The sequence below is a fragment of the Anabrus simplex genome, chromosome 2 (assembly GCF_040414725.1).
Source record: "Anabrus simplex isolate iqAnaSimp1 chromosome 2, ASM4041472v1, whole genome shotgun sequence".
NCBI lineage: Eukaryota > Metazoa > Arthropoda > Insecta > Orthoptera > Tettigoniidae > Anabrus > Anabrus simplex.
The window spans coordinates 700,267,001-700,288,320 of NC_090266.1; the positions used below are offsets into that span (position 1 = coordinate 700,267,001).

Consider the following 21,320-nt stretch of genomic DNA (forward strand, 5'->3'; position numbering starts at 1 on the left):
GGAGAGATATGATCGTGGACGGAGACCCACCAATTTAAAGGTTGGTGATCAAGTCATGATGGAAAATTTTGTTCCCACAGGCAAGCTTTGCCCCAGATTTCATGGACCGTGCCTTATTCCGCATTTCCTAACGCCGATCATCCTCTTGGTGAGCAATGCAGCCACAGAGATGATTTTTAGGGTTCATCTGTCCCAAGTAAACCCCGTATGATATCTCTGTTTTTCAGTATAAGCCACCAAGTCATGGCATTTAGAATGTAATTATATTTCTTTCCTTAACAGCTTAGAATCTTATGTTTTCGTATGCAAGCTTGATAGAGGAGGCGTTCTGCCCCTGTTAACTGTAAAGTTCAAAATGAAAACTGTTTTGTGCTACCTTTTGTGAAAACTTTCCCTTCAGTAAAATTTGCATTTTTTCCTATTCCCATTTGACATTACCTTGCCCCTGCCTCCAAGCCTGCACCTGGATTCCACACACTCATCCTCAATGCCGCCCGCCTTAACAGCACCACCAACCAAAACAGTTCTAACAAACTCTCTCCATAAACACGGTCACTGTCGCCCAGGAAATTATTGTTTCAGCGCCCTAATGTTATCCGAGTCCGTGTCACAACACCTGGCAAGAGGTGTCGGCGCGGCGTAAGGGCCCACCTCGCTCTGGTCCAGTCTCCTTCTATACGACAAACTTGAGCACCATCCCTAGTGGCTAGGACAGAGATGCGGTGCCACAACCGCCTACTTCATCATTGGGCAGAACTTCTATATTTGGTCCGTGGCGACCCTCACCATGGCTGCCACTCTCAAGGTAGCGGGAGAGACGTATCTGAGGGTACCTGGGGGTCTGGGGCACCCCGCCCTGGCATCGGCAGTGGCGGCCACTCTTGCCGTCAACCTTGGACATAACTGACCGTCTTTATATAAATTATCAACCTTTCAAGACTAATCTGCTGCAAGATAACTTATAAATGAACTCTCCATCAAGAATTTTTTCTGACTTTGTTATCTGGAGTTCAAAATTTTCTAACATGTAAAATTTCAAAACTGTGTCAACCATGGAAAGACTTTAGGGGGTAGAGGTCTCTACCGGAGATACACCAACTTCGTACATTTAAAACGAGCGCCTTTTAGAGGGCCATCTCTAATTCGAAATGTGAAACTTCTAGTGGAAGAAATTCCAATGTTTTTTCGTCAGATGTCTCTACTGGCAGCTTATGTGCTCCCTCTGGTGAGAGGATGGATAATTAGTTTTCAACATAAATTTTGTAGTCATTAGTTTGTAAAACTGAATTGTTTGTAGATTGTTTTTAGGGTTCTAAATTTATCAGCACTTCTATCTCTTCCCGCCGGCCTTAAAAATGAGCAACTAAGGAATGTTTGAAGTTTATTTAATCAACCAATCAAATTTGTGGGTGTGTTCAGGTCTTCGGCCCAGATAATTCTGGAACCTTACTCTCCGCTATAAAAGCTGGGGCCTTTTGGGCCATGTTGTCTCTTGATCGCTCCAGTCCAGCAGTAGAGTGTGTTCGTAGAGGAGGCAGGGGACGGCATCCCTCGTTCATCTTCGGAAGGTTCACCAGCTCAAGGTAATGGTAGACATCTTTTAATCGTGTATTAGTCTCAGAAAGCCAACTCAAGAGGAAGGTTTCAAAAATCCTATTTTAATGTAATCTTTACATGTAACCTTTCAACACGTCTAAAGACTTAGGGAATAAAGAGTGGGAACCCAATTTTATTCCCCTTCAACTTGGTTTTGAGGTGTCTATGATTTCGTAAACTTTAACATTTATCTCTTTTTTTGTTAATTTAAATGTTCTCTCCGTCTAGTCACCTCCGTAGTATAGGCTTAGCATCTGTAACGTCAGGCCATCAGCCCACATAGAGTTTTTGATTATGTTCCTGTGAATTTCGAAAGAGTGCAAGTGTCCGTGTCCTAACATTTTGATTTACGGCCAATAACTTCAACCTTTTCTTTTTACTAAGGCCATGTAGAATAGGCACTTATTACCTCTGTTGAAGTTAACCTCCCGTATTTAATTTCTGATGTAAATGTAACTCGGACTGTTGAGCGGATAAGGCAGTGACTAGTGTTTTTTAAAATGTAGATTGTGCGTGTAAGAGGCCTAGTCCTTGTAAATTTTGGAGAATAGTCTCCTAGAGAATAATTGTGTGGAGCAAAGACGCTCTCCCCGTTTTGATGTACTCAAGTTAATAACAGCGCCACCAGCGGCCTTCAAACTCGTCAGCAGAGATCCCGAACGACCTTCTGTAGTTGCTATTAGCACCCATTTTATATCTAGCTACGTATTCGATTTATGGCACCTGAATTTCACTTCGCGTTTCAAGTGGTTGCAGCTTAATTGTTTGATAAAAGAGGAAATCAGTTCTTGTGTTTGAAGCATATCGGCCATAGTTTTGATTTCTGCATCGCTAGTAGATTTACAATACATATTACTGACGGACTGTAAAAGTAATTGCAATTTTGTGATAGTTAAGTCACGACGAATAGAAATAGTGTGATGACTGGTGCTGGTTGATAGGTTCCTTCACTAGAGTAGCTGCTTAGGTATCAGCTCACTGCGATCATGTGTTTCTGAATAGGATATGAAATGACTATTCGGAATTTATCCTTTATATAAATGGTTAGAACAATGTATTATGGTGTTTCAGGAATGTGCATTTTGTTAACTGACCGGTGACTGTGTTTGTGTGTGATATGTGTTTAATGCAAAATAATATAGTGTTCCTTCTTTTGAAATAAATCTGTGAAGAATGCGTACGAAATAATTTATAGTTAGTAAAGACTTTACGACATTATATCAGAAATTGTTTCGTCTGTAACATAATCTCTTGATATCTCAAACGTTTATGTGCCTAGTTTAGCTAAATGATATTTCAGTAATTCCCCACGAAACTGACTGCATATCACTCTCAGTTGCAATTAGCAGTTATAACCTTAAAAAAGATGTCAACTGCTTTAGTGTGCATGATAGACAATATATCATAATAAACATATCAAACCTCAGCTGGCTGCCACATGACAGTTATAAATACGTACCGGTATGTCATACACACGCAATTCCTACATAACTACTTAATTGTATGTTAATATGCTCAACTTAATTATGAATCTCACCGGCAGTTAACTGGGCACCTTTGACATTTTCTGGGTATGTTTTGCGGTCATACAATATTCCGAAAGAGAATCGGCATTTTATGTAGTGGAAAATTAATTTTGGAATCAAGTCCTGATCGTGTTTACTACAGCAACCTAGTCAATGAGAAAGAGTAGTTATAAGCAAACTATCGGGGCCTTAATGAAATATTTTTCTCCATAATGATCCTAGTACATTAAAATTTCTCACAACTTCCTTTACATGAGAAAATACCACGAAAAACTTATTTGATGGGTAAATGAGGTACTTACATGATTTGCTATATTCTTGTAGACTTGTTAGTGTTAAAAACGGATTGCCCTTTGCCTCCTCTGAACTGTTTTGTAGAGAATCGATGTATGCTGCACAGTTGGACACTTTGCTTGCATGTTTAACAATATATCCACGGAAGTTATGAATTAAATTGTTTTTGAATTGCTGAAAGAAGCTATTGGTTCATCTTCCCGACTAGATAATAGTGGCTGATCAAAGGTAAGCTTGCTGCGAATTTCTTTTTGAACTGTACTTATGATTTTTACATTCACTTTAACAACAGCTTTTGGCATGGCTCTAATCGGATTGAAAAAATGGTTTGAGGGGTATTTCAACTTCAGACTGGCAATTATCTCCTTTAGGTAGAGCATTCATTAAGGGGACGTACATTGATTGTAACATGTGCAGAAGCAAAAACTCAATTTTAGAAGGGAGATCATCACACCTTATAGTTCGTAGAGTACAAAAGAGCCTTTCCAAAGGGCCCTAGTTTAATTTGTTTGTAAGAATATAAGACAACCCACTGCTCAACAAATACTGTGTAAGCTCTATTGTGTCACAGGCAAGAATTCAACAGTTCCATCAGAAGCAAATTTATTATTTAGTGCTTTTAAAATCTCACTCATTTCACACAAACGATGAGATAAGGTTTCTCACGTTCAGGAAAACATTCTTCGTTAGGTGTTTTGGCATTCAGTACTTCGGAAACTTCACTTAGCTCCCTCGTTAAAATGTATGTGACCGGGCGAGTTGGACGTGCATGTAGAGGCGCGCGGCTGTGAGCTTGCACCCCGGAGATAGTAGGTTCGAATCCCACTATCGGCAGCCCTGAAAATGGTTTTCCGTGGTTTCCCATTTTCACACCAGGCAAATGCTGGGGCTGTACCTTAATTAAGGCCACGGCCGCTTCCTTCCAACTCCTAGGCCTCTCCTATCCCATCGTCGCCATAAGACCTATCTGTGTCGGTGCGACGTAAAGCCCCTAGCAAAAAAAAATGTATGTGGCTTTCATAACTTCAAAAGCATTGCTATCTCTTAAAATATATCGCAATTGGCATAGCCCTGCTGAATAACTGGACCACCGAACGAGCATTCATTTTCTGAAAACTGTTAGGACTGGTGTGCGATAAGTTTTTTCGGACATACCCAAAAGCCTGCAGAATCCCGGAGGGTGTCATTTTCATAAACTAGCCTGTAGTAGTCGAAGCTGATACTGACACTTAATAGGTAGAATTTTCCTTTGCAATAAATAGTTTATAATGGGTTTAAGTGCATGAAGTGCATCTGAAAATGCCCAAACCTTTCGGGAGGAGCTCACAGGATTCGAAATGCTTACACTGACGTTATTGAGTTTGTCAGTAACATTGATATTTTATCAAGCTTTTCTGCTTGTCTGAATAATTAATATTAATGATTTACGTCCCACTAACTACTTTTGACGGTTTTCGAAGTGTTTGTCTGAATCCAGTTGCATACAAATCTAACAATACAAATCCTTGCATTTTCTAATTTAACAATAACCTCCCATTATTATTTTTGACAGTATGTCACCAGGTGTGGAATTACGACTCGCATATATTGCAACAGCTTGTACCCAGTGCTTTAAGAGTGGTACATACATAAACACCAGGGCATTATTTGCAATATTTGCTTGTTGATTTTCTGGTGTGAGGACAGCAAAGTCGACATATCCGTCCATTTTTAAATAAGTGCCATTAAACTATTTATTCCTCTAGTTTCACTTCACTAACAAATAATATTCCTAACCTGTTGTCATCATTATCATAAGTTTTAAAGACTTGAGGAAATACAATGACTGAATTATGATAGATACCGTGTGAACATTTCAGGCATTTGAACAGACTGATAAGATGTGTTGGTATATAGCAGTGGCAGAAGGTAATGTAGTCAACATCTACAATGTCTGTGACCTTTCGGAGACTTAATTTTCATTAGGAGTGCTTCCAGTAGAAGTTCATCGTAATGCATGTCTTTTAAACTGTTAACATTGTTATTCCTCAGTGTGATATCAGTTATTATCTTCTCTTTCCTATTTAGTCTTTCTAGTTCAGCATGCTCTTCTTCTTTTAATCTACTTCTAACAAAAGTAGCTTTCTTCTGGATATGTTTCTTTTTTAAAAGAAGAATTATCTGTGATTATCAGCTCAAACTGTTTATTGACAAGCACTAGAACTTACAGAACTAATACTAGGGAAAACTAGTATGAATTAATCATTACCAGAAGGTACATCTGATCTGGTAGATTGGTGTTAATATGGAGAGTTTCTTACTACAAGGGTAATCCCAAAAATAAGGTCTCCTATATTTCATAAATACATAACTCTGTTCGTGGGGCTGTTGGTCACAATATTGTGAAGAGTGCTTGCCGCGCTCGAATATAAATATGCGCATGCCACGCTGAGGCACTGACAAGGATGAGCTGACTGTCGTAGTGAAAGGACGTACGTGCCTCTCGCTGCGCTTTCTCTCTCCTTGCCAGGCGCTCTGTACTTTTCAAGTATCAGCCAGGCACTTGTACTTATTAGTACATTTTCGAAGGAGCATTGTCTGAGCTGTAGCACTTCTCAGTGCTCGCTCTTTCTTTCCTTCTGTTACAGGAGGACCAGGATGGAGGAACTAATCGGCAAAGTGTTACCGGACAACTTCAACTACAAAGGAGCTGTTGAGGCAACACAAGCAGCGCTCAGATCAGAGACAGCCCCCGACGTCAGACTTCCGGCGCTGGTGGTGTTCAACCGGTGGGGGAGCCCGCCTACCAGGAGACGGTTTACCTGACCCTTACCATCGAGCGCATCGCTTCGTCCATCGGAGAGGAGTTCTACGAGACCATCAGCGATGTAATACCTGGCTGGGCGGTCATCCTCCGCCCCAGGGATGCAGCCTGCTTCCGGATCTACGAGGAGCAGGCGTCCCCGCAGTTCCAGGTTGCCCGGCTACCAGGACTAATGGAGCACCTGGACATCTCGGGCTACCAGGAGGCAGCCACGCAGACGGAGCCAAGGACCGAGGACGACGGCGGCGCCCCCGAGCGCCGCGACGGCGCGACCCCAGTTGGAAAGCTGTACTCTACGAAGTACACGCAGACCAACAAGGCAGCCAACCAGGATCGTCGACCACCTACCAAGGCGAAGTGGTCGCAGACGCAGGCCTACCAGGAGGGGCCTGTAACCCGGGCGCAAACCAGGAGAGCGCTCGTGATGGTGGATGGCAGCATGGCAGTGGACAAGGACGCCCCTTGGCGTGCTGAAGCCGCCGTCCAGGCCCTGCCAGCCAACATGTCGTTCGAGATGCAGACCTCGATGTGCGCCCCACAGGACCGGGAACGCAGTCGAGTGTTAGCACTGACCGACGCCGCCGCCGCCGCCAGCCGGGAGGAAGAAGAAGCAGATGGCAACGCAGAGGAGCCACCAGCCACCCCGGGGTCACCAGGCCGGGAGGAGGGCCACCTGGACGAGGCCTCCTCCCCAGCCGAGAAGCATCCCCATGGAAGAAGAAGAAGACGACGCCGCACCAGGAAGCAGAAGGCGACGCTGGCCCATCAGGAGAGGGCCGCCCAGCCGCAACCCAAGACTGCTCACAGGACAGCAGTCAACCGAGGAGCCAATCAGGAGAGGACCTCAGCGGGTAGCGGCAGTCAGGTGAGAGTAAAACGTCCCCCTCAGCAGCTCTTGCAGTGTTTCCGCTGTCTGAGGTGGGGCCACCGTCAGGTCAGTTGTGGGCTCGAGGTGAGGTGCAACCGCTGTGGTGGTGATCACCACTACACGGCCTGCGCAACACTTAGGGAGGCGCCGGTGTGCGCCAACTGCTCGGGGGGCCACCCGGCCTCCCATCGCAGTTGCCCTATCTATCGGGCCATGGCGCGGGCAGGGAGGAAGGAGGCCCGGCGCCATGACCCACCCCCTTCCAGTAGGCCCTCGCCTCGGCGGGCTTGGCCTCATTCTCCGGGATCGGAGACTGGGTACGAGGTACCCCAAGGAGGTGGAGCCGTGCGACAGGCCCTAGTGGTACTCGACGCACGGCTCCGCAGGCGGCAAGGACCGCGCTAGTCACAGCAGTGCCCAGACGGACTGATCCCCAACCTCTGGTCTTTTTCCAGCGCACATTCTTGCATGTGCTATCAAAAGATGTCAGGTTTTACATGTAGGCTCTTTCTTCTTTCTGCCTATGTGGTTTTTCCCTGACCCTTCAATAGATCGCCTCTCCATCATCCGAGAAACGATCTACACCGTTTTTATTACGGCTAGGGGACTCCACAACTCTACTATCGTGCCCTAGCCGTCCCAATAAAACAGAATCAGGCCAGGCACCAAGCAGGAAGCCGGCCTCCCCTATCATGCCAAACATCATCTTATCAGGTGTAGATCTCTCCTTCAGCGATGCAGCTCTACTGGCCTACCTCAAGAACGAAGGAGTTCCAGCAATTAATCTTTCAAGAATCCAAATAGACTTCACCCCCACTGACAGAGTGCTAATCAAGCTAGCCACAGAACGGGCAGTACACGCAGCCATCAGATATGGCATATATATCCACGGCAAACCACACCTTGCAGAGCCATGCCCACCGTACATGGCAAACGATCTCGGACCGGACCCGGGAACCCAGCCACCCCAGTCACCTCGAACGCCAACAAAGATACCTCCACCACCCTACACCCCCCCACCATACCTCCCACCACACCAACCGTCAACCCATCCTTTCACCACCCCAGTAACTACCATCACCACCACCCTTGCTACTACCCCCGCCCGAACCGCTCCCCTTACTCCTGTAACTACTACAACCATGGCCCATTCCACTCCCATCATGATGTCTCCCACCACATCAACCCTCCCCAGCCCTACCCGGCCACCAACAACAGAAGAAGAAGTCCGCAACAGCGCAATGGAAACAGAACGACCGCCACCAGCTCCCGAGTCCGAGTCCGGGCCTCACCGAACTACCCAGTCACCATCACCATCAACACAAGAAAGCACCAGCAGCTGCGTCATCCGAGGCATCAACCCAGCCATCCCACCGGAGCTCATCCTACAGGAAATCAGAAACACAGGACTCCAACCAAAGAAAGCCACCAGAATCCAGAATGCAGCCGGGCCGACCTACATGGTGCGACTACATCTCCAGCTTCCCGAAGAGACAGAGCGCCTCATCCAACACGGAATTCAGCTCTTCGGGAAGCAACACCGAGTGGAACCATCTCGCTCCCCACCCAAAACCCAAAACCGCCCAAACCCACCTCGCAACCAACCCCGTCCCCAACACCATCTCCCGAATCCACACCATAATACAAACCTCCTCCACCTTCTACTCACGTCCCTAGCAAATATCACCGCATTTTACCAACAAATCCTTCCCATCCTACTCACTAGCAAGTAAGAAACTAATGTACAACCTTTGTATTCTATTGTAATCACATGTAACCATTGTAAGAAATTCTTAATAAAAAGCACAAGGGCACATGCTGCACACTTAGCCAAGAGGTCAAACTCCCCCACTTCACTAAAACCTAACGCTCCCCCTTTCTAACTTCAAACCATTCCAAATCCCCAAACCCCGCCAAATCTCCTGGCCAGAGAGAAGGCGTTACCTTCTAGGTGGCCCGCCCCTCCCCTAGAGGGGAATGAAAACATCCCCCTTGGTCCTTGGTCCCTTCAATACCATACATCAACACCACCTTACCTAATACAAACTCTTGCCGTGGTAGCGAGTCTAACTCGGAAACCGTCAGATACTCCTTGTATCACTTCCCACTCCTCCCTGCTATCTCTTTCTTCTTCTTAGAAATAATAGCATGCCGGAGGCCATGTAGATTGAGTCGATGGTCACGCGGGGGGAGCGGGCTTCGCCCCCCCCCCCCCACTGAAAAAAAGCTGAGGCACTCAGTCTTGGCTTGGCAGCCGTTGAGGATGGAGCTCCTATTGGATGTTACCACCAAGTGCGAAGTGCGCGCAGTCATTTGGTTTTTGAACGCAAAAGGTACTGAACCGATCGAAATCCATCGCCAATTGACGGAAGTGTGTGGTGAGTCGTGCATGGATGTCAAAAATATAAATATATTCATAAGTGTAGAGAGTTTGCAGCCGGTCGGACTGAAATTCACGACGAACGAACAAATGAGCGGGAGACCGTTAATTTCTGTCGAGACATTCGTGAAGGTTGAGCAAACCACGCGTGAAAATTGGTGGATCACCCTGAATGAACTCTGCACTTTGGTTCCTGAGGTTTCCTGAAGCGCCGCTCACAACTTCATGAACAGCATGGCGGCGAGCTGGTATGACATGGGCATACAAAAACTGTCACAGTGTCTATAAGAATGCATCGACCAAAATGGTGGTTATGTAGAAAAGTAGCTAAACGTTCGAGCTGTAAAATGATGTAACCCATTGTAGAAATAAACAGGTCTATGTATTTATAAAAGTAGGAGACCTTATTTTTGGGATTACCTTCGTAGGGTGTTTCGTGATAAACATTTAGTAAGCTTTGGAAAAATGCGTGCGACTGCTGTGGGATCCAGTTTACATCTTACACCATTAATAACGAACTGTCAAATTTTTGGAAAAGTTCGGCCGTAAAATGCTGATCACCGATACTATTCTTATCACTCAAAGGCAGATCGTATCGTGGAATAGCCTTCGATTACTTGAAGAACAGATTGGAATCCTAAACCAAACCAAACCAAACCCCATGGCACTACAGCCCTTGAAGGGCCTTGGCCTACCAAGCGACCGCTGCTCAGCCCGAAGGCCTGCAGATTGCGAGGAGTCGTGTGGTCAGCACGACGAATCCTCTCGGCCGTTATTCTTGGCTTTCGAGACCGGGGCCGCTATCTCACAGTCAGATAGCTTCTCAATTCTAATCACGTAGGCTGAGTGGACCTCGAACCAGCCCTCAGGTCTAGGTAAAACTCCCTGACCTGGCCGGGAATCGAACCCGGGGCCTCTGGGTAAGAGGCAGGCATGCTACCCCTACACCACGGGGCCGGCTTTGGAATCCTATGGGGGTGTAAATAAGTGTCGTTTTTCATTCGACTGTTTATCGCTGCCCGGTTTGCAAGCCGGGATATTGCAAGCTGTTAGTATATTCACATTCAGTAGAAATATGAAGCATATGCTGAAGTATACGTCCTACTCGTACTTCTCAAATACTTAATATCTTTTCACTTCACAGTTCACAAACAGTTAGCGCCATATGTTTCACTCATTTACAACTACCGAAGAATATCGAAAAATATTTACACACCGTCGCCTTAAGCCGGCAGAATGCGCACCTACTTGCCTTTGTATCGACAGCAGAACATTCGAGCCGCGCCTGCCTGTTAACATGTGATTCAGAGAGAGTAGTCAGGTTGTAACGTTCCAGACGTTACAGTGTAATTATGTTAATTTTATTATGTGTAATTAATTCAGGAATTTAACGTCATGATATTTATTTTGGTATGTAATTGTATTATAATTCATGTTTAATCATTTGCTCACTATCATTTCATTACTTTGTAACTACGACTTGTAAACGAGGGCTGAATATCCTAATATTCACTTAGATTCTTGCGACATTAGTTTAAAATTAACTTGCAGTAGATTTCCTCTATCTTGCCACATCACCGAGGAAGAAGGAAGGACAAATTTAGACACCAAGTTCTGGGAAAAGCGAGCACGTGTTCACGCGTCCTAACGTAAGCTACCGTATTTCGACCAGAATTATTCAAACTGATCACCGCCTATATTTTCAAAGGAGCGTCATGTTGCCATGGATACTGAGTGAAAGGACTAATAGAAGAACAGTTGATATCAGGGTTAAGACCCGTCAACTCTAATATCTGGAGTGGGGAGAGACGTGTCATCTGATTGGACCACGTGTAGCGACCTGTAATTAGCGCGAGAGAAGGTTATAAAAGGGCGTGTTGGAGCTCTTGGCTTCATCTTCTACGGATCTTCTACGAGTCTTCTACGGATCTTCTACGAGACTTCTACGTGATTCTGATCGATATTATTCTACATTATTCTACTTGATTCTCTACTTGATTCTTCGTCTCGATACTTAGAAATTCTGAATGAGGGGTGTATAGCCACTCTCATCAGGAAGTACGTACAGCTCGGCTACGAGACCGGTTTGAACCAGTCTAAGTCAATAGGTAGTATTAAACCAGATAGAAATGAAACTTCAGAGCACATTTTCAGTAAAGTTGGAAGGATTCTTAATTGAGTATCCTCTCCATATAACCCAAGGTGGTTCTTCTAACTATGACTTAGGGTTTATCTCCAATATATGGGATAAAGCATAATAGGGAGTGTTAGTTTTGAAGTCATCTTCCAATTAGTGGTGGGTGCAATTTGCAAGGCAGGAATGGTACTTAGCTGCAGATGAAGAGATCTCAAAGACGACCGGTGATGTTCCAGCTACAAGGATGGAAGCTTTCCAAGGACCAGCAGAACAAGACTACATGGTGAGCAAGCGAGTTAAAGATATTGCAAGTTTTCGCGAAGTAGAGTCATTCAATTTTTTATTAAACTCATTTTCTATTTTAAATTCAGTTCTCGTTAAACCGTCGTCATTTATATTAAATATAATAAATAGTATTTTTCTAGTTCACTTTAATCAATCTGCCTTAATTAGCCTTTTGATTTCTAATTCTCCTGCTTAATGATTAGTGTACTATCACCCCACCCCTGTGATAAGAGTCCGTCCAAGCTTGATTATAAATTTTTATCTTTAAGTCCTCAACTTAAAGATTGGCGCCCTTAGCTTGAATGGTTGCATTTCTCGTTCGATGATTGTTCTCCGAGAGGGGAAGACACATAAATGCCGCTCCAACGTGTGGCGAGAAAATCATTAAGTACGGAGCAGTGAATGACAGTAACGATATCAGAATTCGTATTATGGGCAAAATTTGGATATCCACGTTGCATTAGGAGTGTTTGATTGTGGGAAGGGTCATGGCTGATCAGAAGAAAGAGGAGAGGATGTTGCGCAGTGGACGGGCGATAAAAGGCAATAATGTATTGAGTTCAGAGGAAGAGTTGTGTAGTCTAGTAGAGGAAATTGAAGATAGAAGTGTAAGTAGTATGGAGAGTGAAGGCAAGCAGAAAGAAGTCAGTATGGAGTCAGATGATAGTAGGATGGGGGGCGAAGCGGAAGTAAACACTAACAATGAAAGTAATAATAATGATCAGTTAATGGGAATGATGCAGTTAATGTTAAGTAAGATAGAGGACAGTAAAACTGAAATAAAAAGTGAATTAGAACAAACTAAATCTGAACTGAAAGAACAGTTAGAACAAACTAAAGCTGAATTAAGCAGGGAGATGAGGGAAAATAAGGAGGAAGCGAATCGGAGAATGGACGAACACAGTAGGCAGTTACGCGATCTGGTGGTAAAAAATGAACATTTTAATAAGCTATTAGAGGACCAGAAAAAAGGGAATATGTACGGCAAGGGAAAGAGGTAGAAGAAAAGTTTGCGGAGCAGAGAAGTGAATTCCTGGAATTAATGGGGAAGGAAAACAACTCTACTAGGGAGGAAGTAATGTGGCAGGTCACTAGTATTGATAAGAGAGTTGAGACTCAAAGAGGGGAAATACGGATATTCAAAGACCACGTCCAACAAGAGATTGACACGGTAAAGCTTAGAATAGAAGATGAGACCCGGGCAAGTGAAGAAAGGTTTGCGATAGCTGAAGAGAATAAGATTGAAATTAGGACATTGAAAGAGAAGCAGGTTAATTTGGAGAGAGAAATTGATAGGAGAGACAAAGATGTAGAATGCCGGATGGAGAAAGCAGAAAATCAGTTAAAACAGGTGGCAAAGGATAAACAGGTTTTCACGGGAAGGCAATGTCTAGGAAATAGCTACATTAGGGAAATTGAACTACCTAAATTTAATGGGAAACAAACGAACCCGCTAGATTTCCTTAAGATGATTGAAAAACGATTTGAAAAGCGTCTAGAGGAAGGGTCTATGGACTGGGAAGACGTTATGGAAAATATTGACCATGCTTTTGTAGGAGAAACTCGGTCTTGGTTCATGGTATATAGGCAGACCATGACGAACCTGAAAGAATTCAGAAATAAGTTTAGAGAGAAATTCTGGAATGAAGCGATACAAGCTCGGGAGAGAGAAAGGGTGGTATTTGGGAGGTACAAACAGCATGAAGGAGTTACTATGACCGAGTACTTCCTGGCACATGTCATGATTTGTCAGAACTTAGATGGTATAACCGAGGGGTCTGATGTTGTAAGACTACTTTTGAGACATTTTCTGGACAGGGTGAGAGAAGCGGCCTGCATGCAAAAAGTTGGAACTATTCAGGAGATGGAGAACCTACTAGGCAGTTTTGATGCGTTAGGTAACCTTAGGAGTAGAACGGAGAATATTCAGAACTTTAGTCATCACAACGGAATGAGACATAACGGTAGAATACAGAATCACGAAGCTCGCAATCAGTTCAGACCTCAGCAGAACAGCAGGAGCGGAGCACCTGAATATAGGACAGGAAATTCCCAACGGAGGCCAGAGCAATGTACTAATGAGTCCAACGTCAATACACAAAGGGAACCTTTAAACTAACTAGAGGCTGTAATGTTAGGTCAGAATTCCAGCCTAGTACGAAGGTAGCGAAGTGTCTTGCCATGAAAGTGTTACCATATGACCTAGATGTTAGAGACGATTTGTTGTATGAACCCGAGCAGAATAATGGAGATTCAAGTAATAAAGTAGTCAATCCCGTTGTTAAATTGAAAGTCTGGGGGGCGTGGGTTAAAGTTTTGATTGATTCTGGTAGTCAGATATCATGTATTATTTCTCAGTGGTATGAGTCATTAGTGAAACAGGGTATTCAGTTGGAGGAAATGCCTGTTAAGTCTACTTTCATCATTACGGCTGTTGGAAAGAGGTCTAAGCAAATTTGTAAACAAGTAGTTGTTCCGATCTGTATTAATAATTTTATTAGCGTTCAGATATGTTTGGTAATTCCGCATTTGATATTTGATCTTATCTTGGGATCTGACTGGTTAACGTTAAAATTGGCTCAGTTAAATTACAATGATCTAGTGCTAAATTTGAGGTGGAATAATGAGGATATCAAGGTCAAGTTTGAGGAGGAAATTCAGAGGAAAACGGAAGTTAGTACAGTGTGGAGAATGAGAGAGGTTTCTAAAGTTAATGAAGAGGCTAGTGAGGGCCTGAAGTTGTGTCAGTTGTGGATTAATGAGGATAAAATATGTGGCTTGAAAGAAGCCGTAAGTAGAAATGAGTTAAATGAAATCCAGAATGACAAGTTATTTGAAGTGTTATGTGAACACGTGGAGATTTTCTCCGAGAAACCTGGTGTTACCCATCTGTATGAACATTCTTTTTCTGTGCTGGATAAGACTCCATTCAGCGGACCGCGGTATCCGATACCACACAAATATGCCAAAGCCGTAGAGGATCAAATTCAAGCTATGTTAGCAGACGATGTGATCGAATTATCAAACAGTCAATATGTTAATCCCTTAATTGTCGTGCCTAAGTCTGATGGATCAATACGTTTGTGTATTGATGGCAGGGAGATGAACAGACGTATTGGTGCTGATCAGTTGAGATCACAAACCATTGAAGAGTTGATACAGAATTTTCAGGGTAAGAGTTGGTTTTCTACGTTAGATCTTAGGAGTAGTTTTTGGCAGATACCTTTAAGATCAGAAGACAGGCCTCTTACTGCTTTCAGCTATAAGCATAGTTTGTACCAATTTAGGCGTGTTCCTTTAGGGCCCGTACGAGTTCGGCAGCTCTAATTCGCGCACTAAGTATTGCCTTGGGAGATGATACTGGAGATTATGCTACTATTTATATCGATGATTTGGTTATAGGATCTAGTACCTTTGAAGAGCACTTGGACCACTTGGAGAGGGTTTTTTCTAAATTAGAGTATGCTGGTTTTACTCTGAAACTTGACAAATGTGTTTTCAGTAGACGAGAGGTGACTTTTTTGGGGCACCGTGTATCGGCAATGGGAGTGACGCCTGAGAGCACAAGAATTGAAAAAATATTGAATACTACGACACCTAGAAATATTAAGGAGCTCAGATCGTATATTGGTGTATGTAATTTTTTCAGACGATTTGTAGTGAGAGTGTTAGGTTTGCCTGAGGAACCACCTCGTAATGCTGAATTTTACGTCCGACTGGCACGGGAGAACCTGATTAAATCTGGAGATAAACGTAAAAGGCAGCAGAAACGTAAGGTACTTGATAACTTTGAGGTAGGTGATATGGTTTTGGTGAGAGTTCCCATGTTGTCAAATAGTGAGGATAAGGTAACAAAGAAATTTTTTCTTTTATATCAAGGCCCTTATAAAGTACATAGAAAACTAGGACCCTGTGCTTACAAGTTAGCGGATGGCGAGAGCGTAATGAATGGTTCATATAACATTAGTAGTTTACGGAGATACCTGTCGTGTGAGGTGGCTGAACCGGATTGTGAGATATAGGTCAGTAACTCGGGGAAGTTGCTACCTGTTATGTCAGACTACGAGCGGAATGAGTTTACGTCTCAATTGTGGTGGTATTTCCTAGTTGTGTTTGTAAACAAGGGAGGTGTTTGTGTGGCGGTAGATTTACGCTTGTTCATTTACGATAGATCATCTGTTTTCCGTATGTGAGGCCATGAAATTTTATATATTTGTTTTCTGAGATGTTACAGAAGGCTAATTAAAGCTGACGACGGCAAATAATTAATTTTCCCGTATGTGCAATTCTAACTTGCAATAATTTTACCGTGAGCTTAAATCACGTGGGTATTCGTGTGAAGTGTATTGCATCCTGCTTCAAGATAAGGTTGAAACATTCAAAAGAGTGATAAAAGTGTAAATTGTTTGTATCATTTGTTTTCCATGGTTTTAATATAAAAGATTGGAAGAGAACGTGTTACTGCTATCTAGCAAAGAATGTCGGAAAGATGGGGAGTAAAAGGACAAATAGACACTCGGCAGAGTTTGTAATCTGAATTGTATATATATTATGTTATATTTTCTAGGATAACCTTGTTTTTTACAAAAGTGAAAAGTTGCTCATGTTGGGCATAATTTAGCATCTAAACCTCAAGATGAACTGAAATAACAGACATTCGCAATGGTAAGCAGTCTAAGAGAGATATGGAAAGAGTGAGATATAATTAATTGTATGAAAATACTGTCGCTCGTAATGGGCAGGTAATAGAGGTATTTCAAGTCAATGTGGGAGTAAGTGTGTGAGTTCTCAACTCATGTGATATATGTTAAGAACTCATGGGGGCGTATGTAACGTTCCAGACGTTACAGTGTAATTATGTTAATTTTATTATGTGTAATTAATTCAGGAATTTAACGTCATGATATTTATTTTGGTATGTAATTGTATTATAATTCATGTTTAATCATTTGCTCACTATCATTTCATTACTTTGTAACTACGACTTGTAAACGAGGGCTGAATATCCTAATATTCACTTAGATTCTTGCGACATTAGTTTAAAATTAACTTGCAGTAGATTTCCTCTATCTTGCCACATCACCGAGGAAGAAGGAAGGACAAATTTAGACACCAAGTTCTGGGAAAAGCAAGCACGTGTTCACGCGTCCTAACGTAAGCTACCGTATTTCGACCAGAATTATTCAAACTGATCACCGCCTATATTTTCAAAGGAGCGTCATGTTGCCATGGATACTGAGTGAAAGGACTAATAGAAGAACAGTTGATATCAGGGTTAAGACCCGTCAACTCTAATATCTGGAGTGGGGAGAGACGTGTCATCTGATTGGACCACGTGTAGCGACCTGTAATTAGCGCGAGAGAAGGTTATAAAAGGGCGTGTTGGAGCTCTTGGCTTCATCTTCTACGGATCTTCTACGAGTCTTCTACGGATCTTCTACGAGACTTCTACGTGATTCTGATCGATATTATTCTACATTATTCTACTTGATTCTCTACTTGATTCTTCGTCTCGATACTTAGAAATTCTGAATGAGGGGTGTATAGCCACTCTCATCAGGAAGTACGTACAGCTCGGCTACGAGACCAGTTTGAACCAGTCTAAGTCAATAGGTAGTATTAAACCAGATAGAAATGAAACTTCAGAGCACATTTTCAGTAAAGTTGGAAGGATTCTTAATTGAGTATCCTCTCCATATAACCCAAGGTGGTTCTTCTAACTATGACTTAGGGCTTATCTCCAATATATGGGATAAAGCATAATAGGGAGTGTTAGTTTTGAAGTCATCTTCCAATTAGTGGTGGGTGCAATTTGCAAGGCAGGAATGGTACTTAGCTGCAGATGAAGAGATCTCAAAGACGACCGGTGATGTTCCAGCTACAAGGATGGAAGCTTTCCAAGGACCAGCAGAACAAGACTACATGGTGAGCAAGCGAGTTAAAGATATTGCAAGTTTTCGCGAAGTAGAGTCATTCAATTTTTTATTAAACTCATTTTCTATTTTAAATTCAGTTCTCGTTAAACCGTCGTCATTTATATTAAATATAATAAATAGTATTTTTCTAGTTCACTTTAATCAATCTGCCTTAATTAGCCTTTTGATTTCTAATTCTCCTGCTTAATGATTAGTGTACTATCACCCCACCCCTGTGATAAGAGTCCGTCCAAGCTTGATTATAAATTTTTATCTTTAAGTCCTCAACTTAAAGATTGGCGCCCTTAGCTTGAATGGTTGCATTTCCCGTTCGATGATTGTTCTCCGAGAGGGGAAGTCACAAGGTTAACGCGTTGACAGGATATACGTTAGCATGAATGTACAGGAATATGTACGAGACACTGATATATGTCCAGGATAGTTCTCAAACTACACAGTGGGAGATTTCATCAATCTCTTACAATTGGCTTTAAGTCGCACCGACACAGACAGGTCTTACGGCGACGATGGAATACGAAAGGGTTAAGAGTGGAAAGGAAGCGGCCGTGGCCTTAATTAAGATACAGCCCCAGCATTTGCCTGGTGTGAAGGAAACCACGGGAAACCATATTCAGGGCTGCCGACAGTGGGGTTCGAACCTACTATCACCCGAATGCAAGCTCACAGCTGCGCGCCTCTATCCGCATGGCAAACTCGCTCGGTTTTCATCAATCCACGGTAACTTTATTCAGTTTTTCGACCATGGAATCTAGAAAAGAATACCTGAAATTTAGATAGCTGAATGTCCCATTTGAAAGGAATTGCCGGGAATTCGGACGAGGGTCGCGTGCAACTATAGCAAATAGGGACTGAAGTGAGGCAACGAGGTGTGCGCGTTCAGAGGCTGCGCCAAATAATCACCGTACTCTTAGTTCATTTGACCTGTGTGCTTACACGTAATGATCGGCACAGTGCTGCAATACTATTGCTGGTGTGTTAATATAAGATTTTGTACTTGAAGTTTGAATTTCATTGTAGAGTTTGTTCATAACATCACTTTGAAAAGTGTGTATGTTAACCTTTGCGAAAAATCTAGTTTGTGAATTAGAAAGAATGTTTTTAACTAGTTGTTCTGTGGTGTTTATGCTTCGAATTAATTTTACATTAAAGCTTATATAATATAATAGTGAAAACAATCGAGAAATCTTGTTGAACTTCGCGCAATAACGTTAAAATATTTTTATTTTTAAAATGGTTCCCGTGTTTACATTGTGTGCTGTATTCGATGTATGGACACAATATGCGTCAACAAAGTGATTGGAAGCTTTAACGAACTACATAATGGAACAAACCGGGGTCGCAGAATTGACCACAAGTTCGCGAGCAAGAATAAGAACATGTGTTTATAATATACAGATTAAATGAAACAAAGCCCATCGGCACCGGCAGAAATTTTTAGACGACAACGTAACGTGGCTGGATAAGGACATCGACATCAACATTGTGTGTAATCCCCCGATAAATAATTCTGTTGAGAAATCAAGCGGTAGACCGAAGAAAGCGTTTGAAGAATGTCCCTCAAAATTCCAGACCAGAAAAATTAAATCACTTGTCGAATCAACAAGCAACAAGGAACTGTCGAAGGCCACTGAATTAAAACTACGGAAGGCAGGAAAACGCAACTCGGCAGCGATCGCGGGGGACCTTTGTTCTTCTTCCACCAGAAGGGTCACGAATGTCAGTTCTGCTTGGACCAGCGTGCGTGCAAGTCAGGGCAGCTAGAGAGCTCGTGAACTGAGTGTACGGTCTAACGAGTCTGTTATTACTTGTGTGTGACTACCTGATAAACGCTTGACAGTGGTGACAGATGAGGTTGTTCAAGATATCTATGTGGTTATATAGCTAAAGATCATCATGATAGTGGAAAGGAAGAACACGATTGTGATCAATTTCACCGAAAGAGACACGCCCCGACCAGCCCCATGCGAAGTGCATGACTGGGTTTTTGACACCTTGAACCTAGAAGAAAGAGACATCGAGATGATCCAGCTTAATAGTATATCGCGGCAAGTGTACATAAAATGCAAGAAGCATGAAACAACTGAAAAACTGCTACAGGATTATGCAGGTGAGCACTCCTTCTTACACAGTAATGGGTTCCGTAGCAAAGTGACTATTGATTCTGCGGGTCTTGGTACAAAGTTGGTGCGAATTTTTAATCTTCCGATGGAGGTACCACACAGAATAATTATCGAACATATTAGTAAATATAGGACCATTTTTTCGATTCAGGATGAAACATGCAGCTCAGGTTTCCGGTGCATGGTTTATAATGGTGTACGAGCAATTCGATTAATGTTAAAGCTACATATACCGTCTTACTTAGATATTGGTGGGCATAAAGCCCTGAGCAGTTACGAAAATCAGCCTACACCGTGTTCGTCTTGTAATGAAGTGGGGCACTTACGGGGTCAATGCGCACGACGTAAACAACCTGTCCAGCTAACCGAACAGCCTGCTAGTCCCACCTGGGCGACCTTGGCAAGTGAGAAACTGCCGACACAGCGCAGTCCGCTGCCAGCTATGCAGTTGACTTCTGAAAGAAACTCACACAGTTCGTCCCCTAGTGACATACATGAAGCTACACAGGCAACTCCAAATGAACACCAGAACACTATGCCGGCCACTTCTGTGACGCCCAGGGAGACAGAGTTGTTAGGTCAACAGGTGGGGGATCAGATAACTGAGAACTACAATTCTGATATTAATAATCAACTACCGCAACCGGAAAGGCTACCTACGGCTGAGTCGGATGCATTACTGCCAACACAGGTACCCCAAGAAATAAATCATAATCCGTTACAGCCTTCACTAAACCAGGATGTGAAAACAGAGGGCGGAAGTGTATTGACACCACCAACATCCCTCAAAGACGGTAACATGCAAAGTAGGGAAGAGCATAATATATCACCGACAGTCGAAAACGAGAGTCCTCCGTCGGTAGAAGAATGGAAATTACGGAAACAAAACTACCTCAAGTTAGCCACAGGGATCCTAGGTTAAAGCGGCCGGGTGATGACAATGGAAAAGAGAAAGGCACTAAAATTATCAAACATGTTCCGAATAAATAACTTCAGCACTCGTCTCCATTTCCAAACTCATCATTATGATTGACGCTGTGTTATTTTCCTTTAACATTCTACTTCTTCATTCTGTAGCATCACTTAAAGTCGCAGCAAACAGGTTCTATTACAAGAATTTATTAGAGATTATGATATCGATATCCTTTTCCTGCAAGAAGTTAATGTCTTTACTTTGCCTTAACTTGGGAACAATTACCAATATATTACCAATCCTGGGGAAGACTCGAGAGGTACTGCAATTATATACAGATCTGGTTTAAACATTAAAATTTGTGAAACACACCCTAGTGGAAGGATTACGTCAATATTAACTGAAGATAATAACACACTGTACATAAACGTTTACCTGCAGTCTGGAACACATCGCCGCCAC

The 21,320-nt window shown here is 43.0% G+C and overlaps 1 protein-coding gene across 2 annotated transcripts in view; it reads right to left on the reverse strand.

The window, feature by feature from the left end:
* Positions 1-21,320, reverse strand: part of LOC136863044 (rho GTPase-activating protein 45) — a 363,658-nt gene that overhangs the window by 19,530 nt on the left and 322,808 nt on the right. The window lies entirely within an intron of this gene.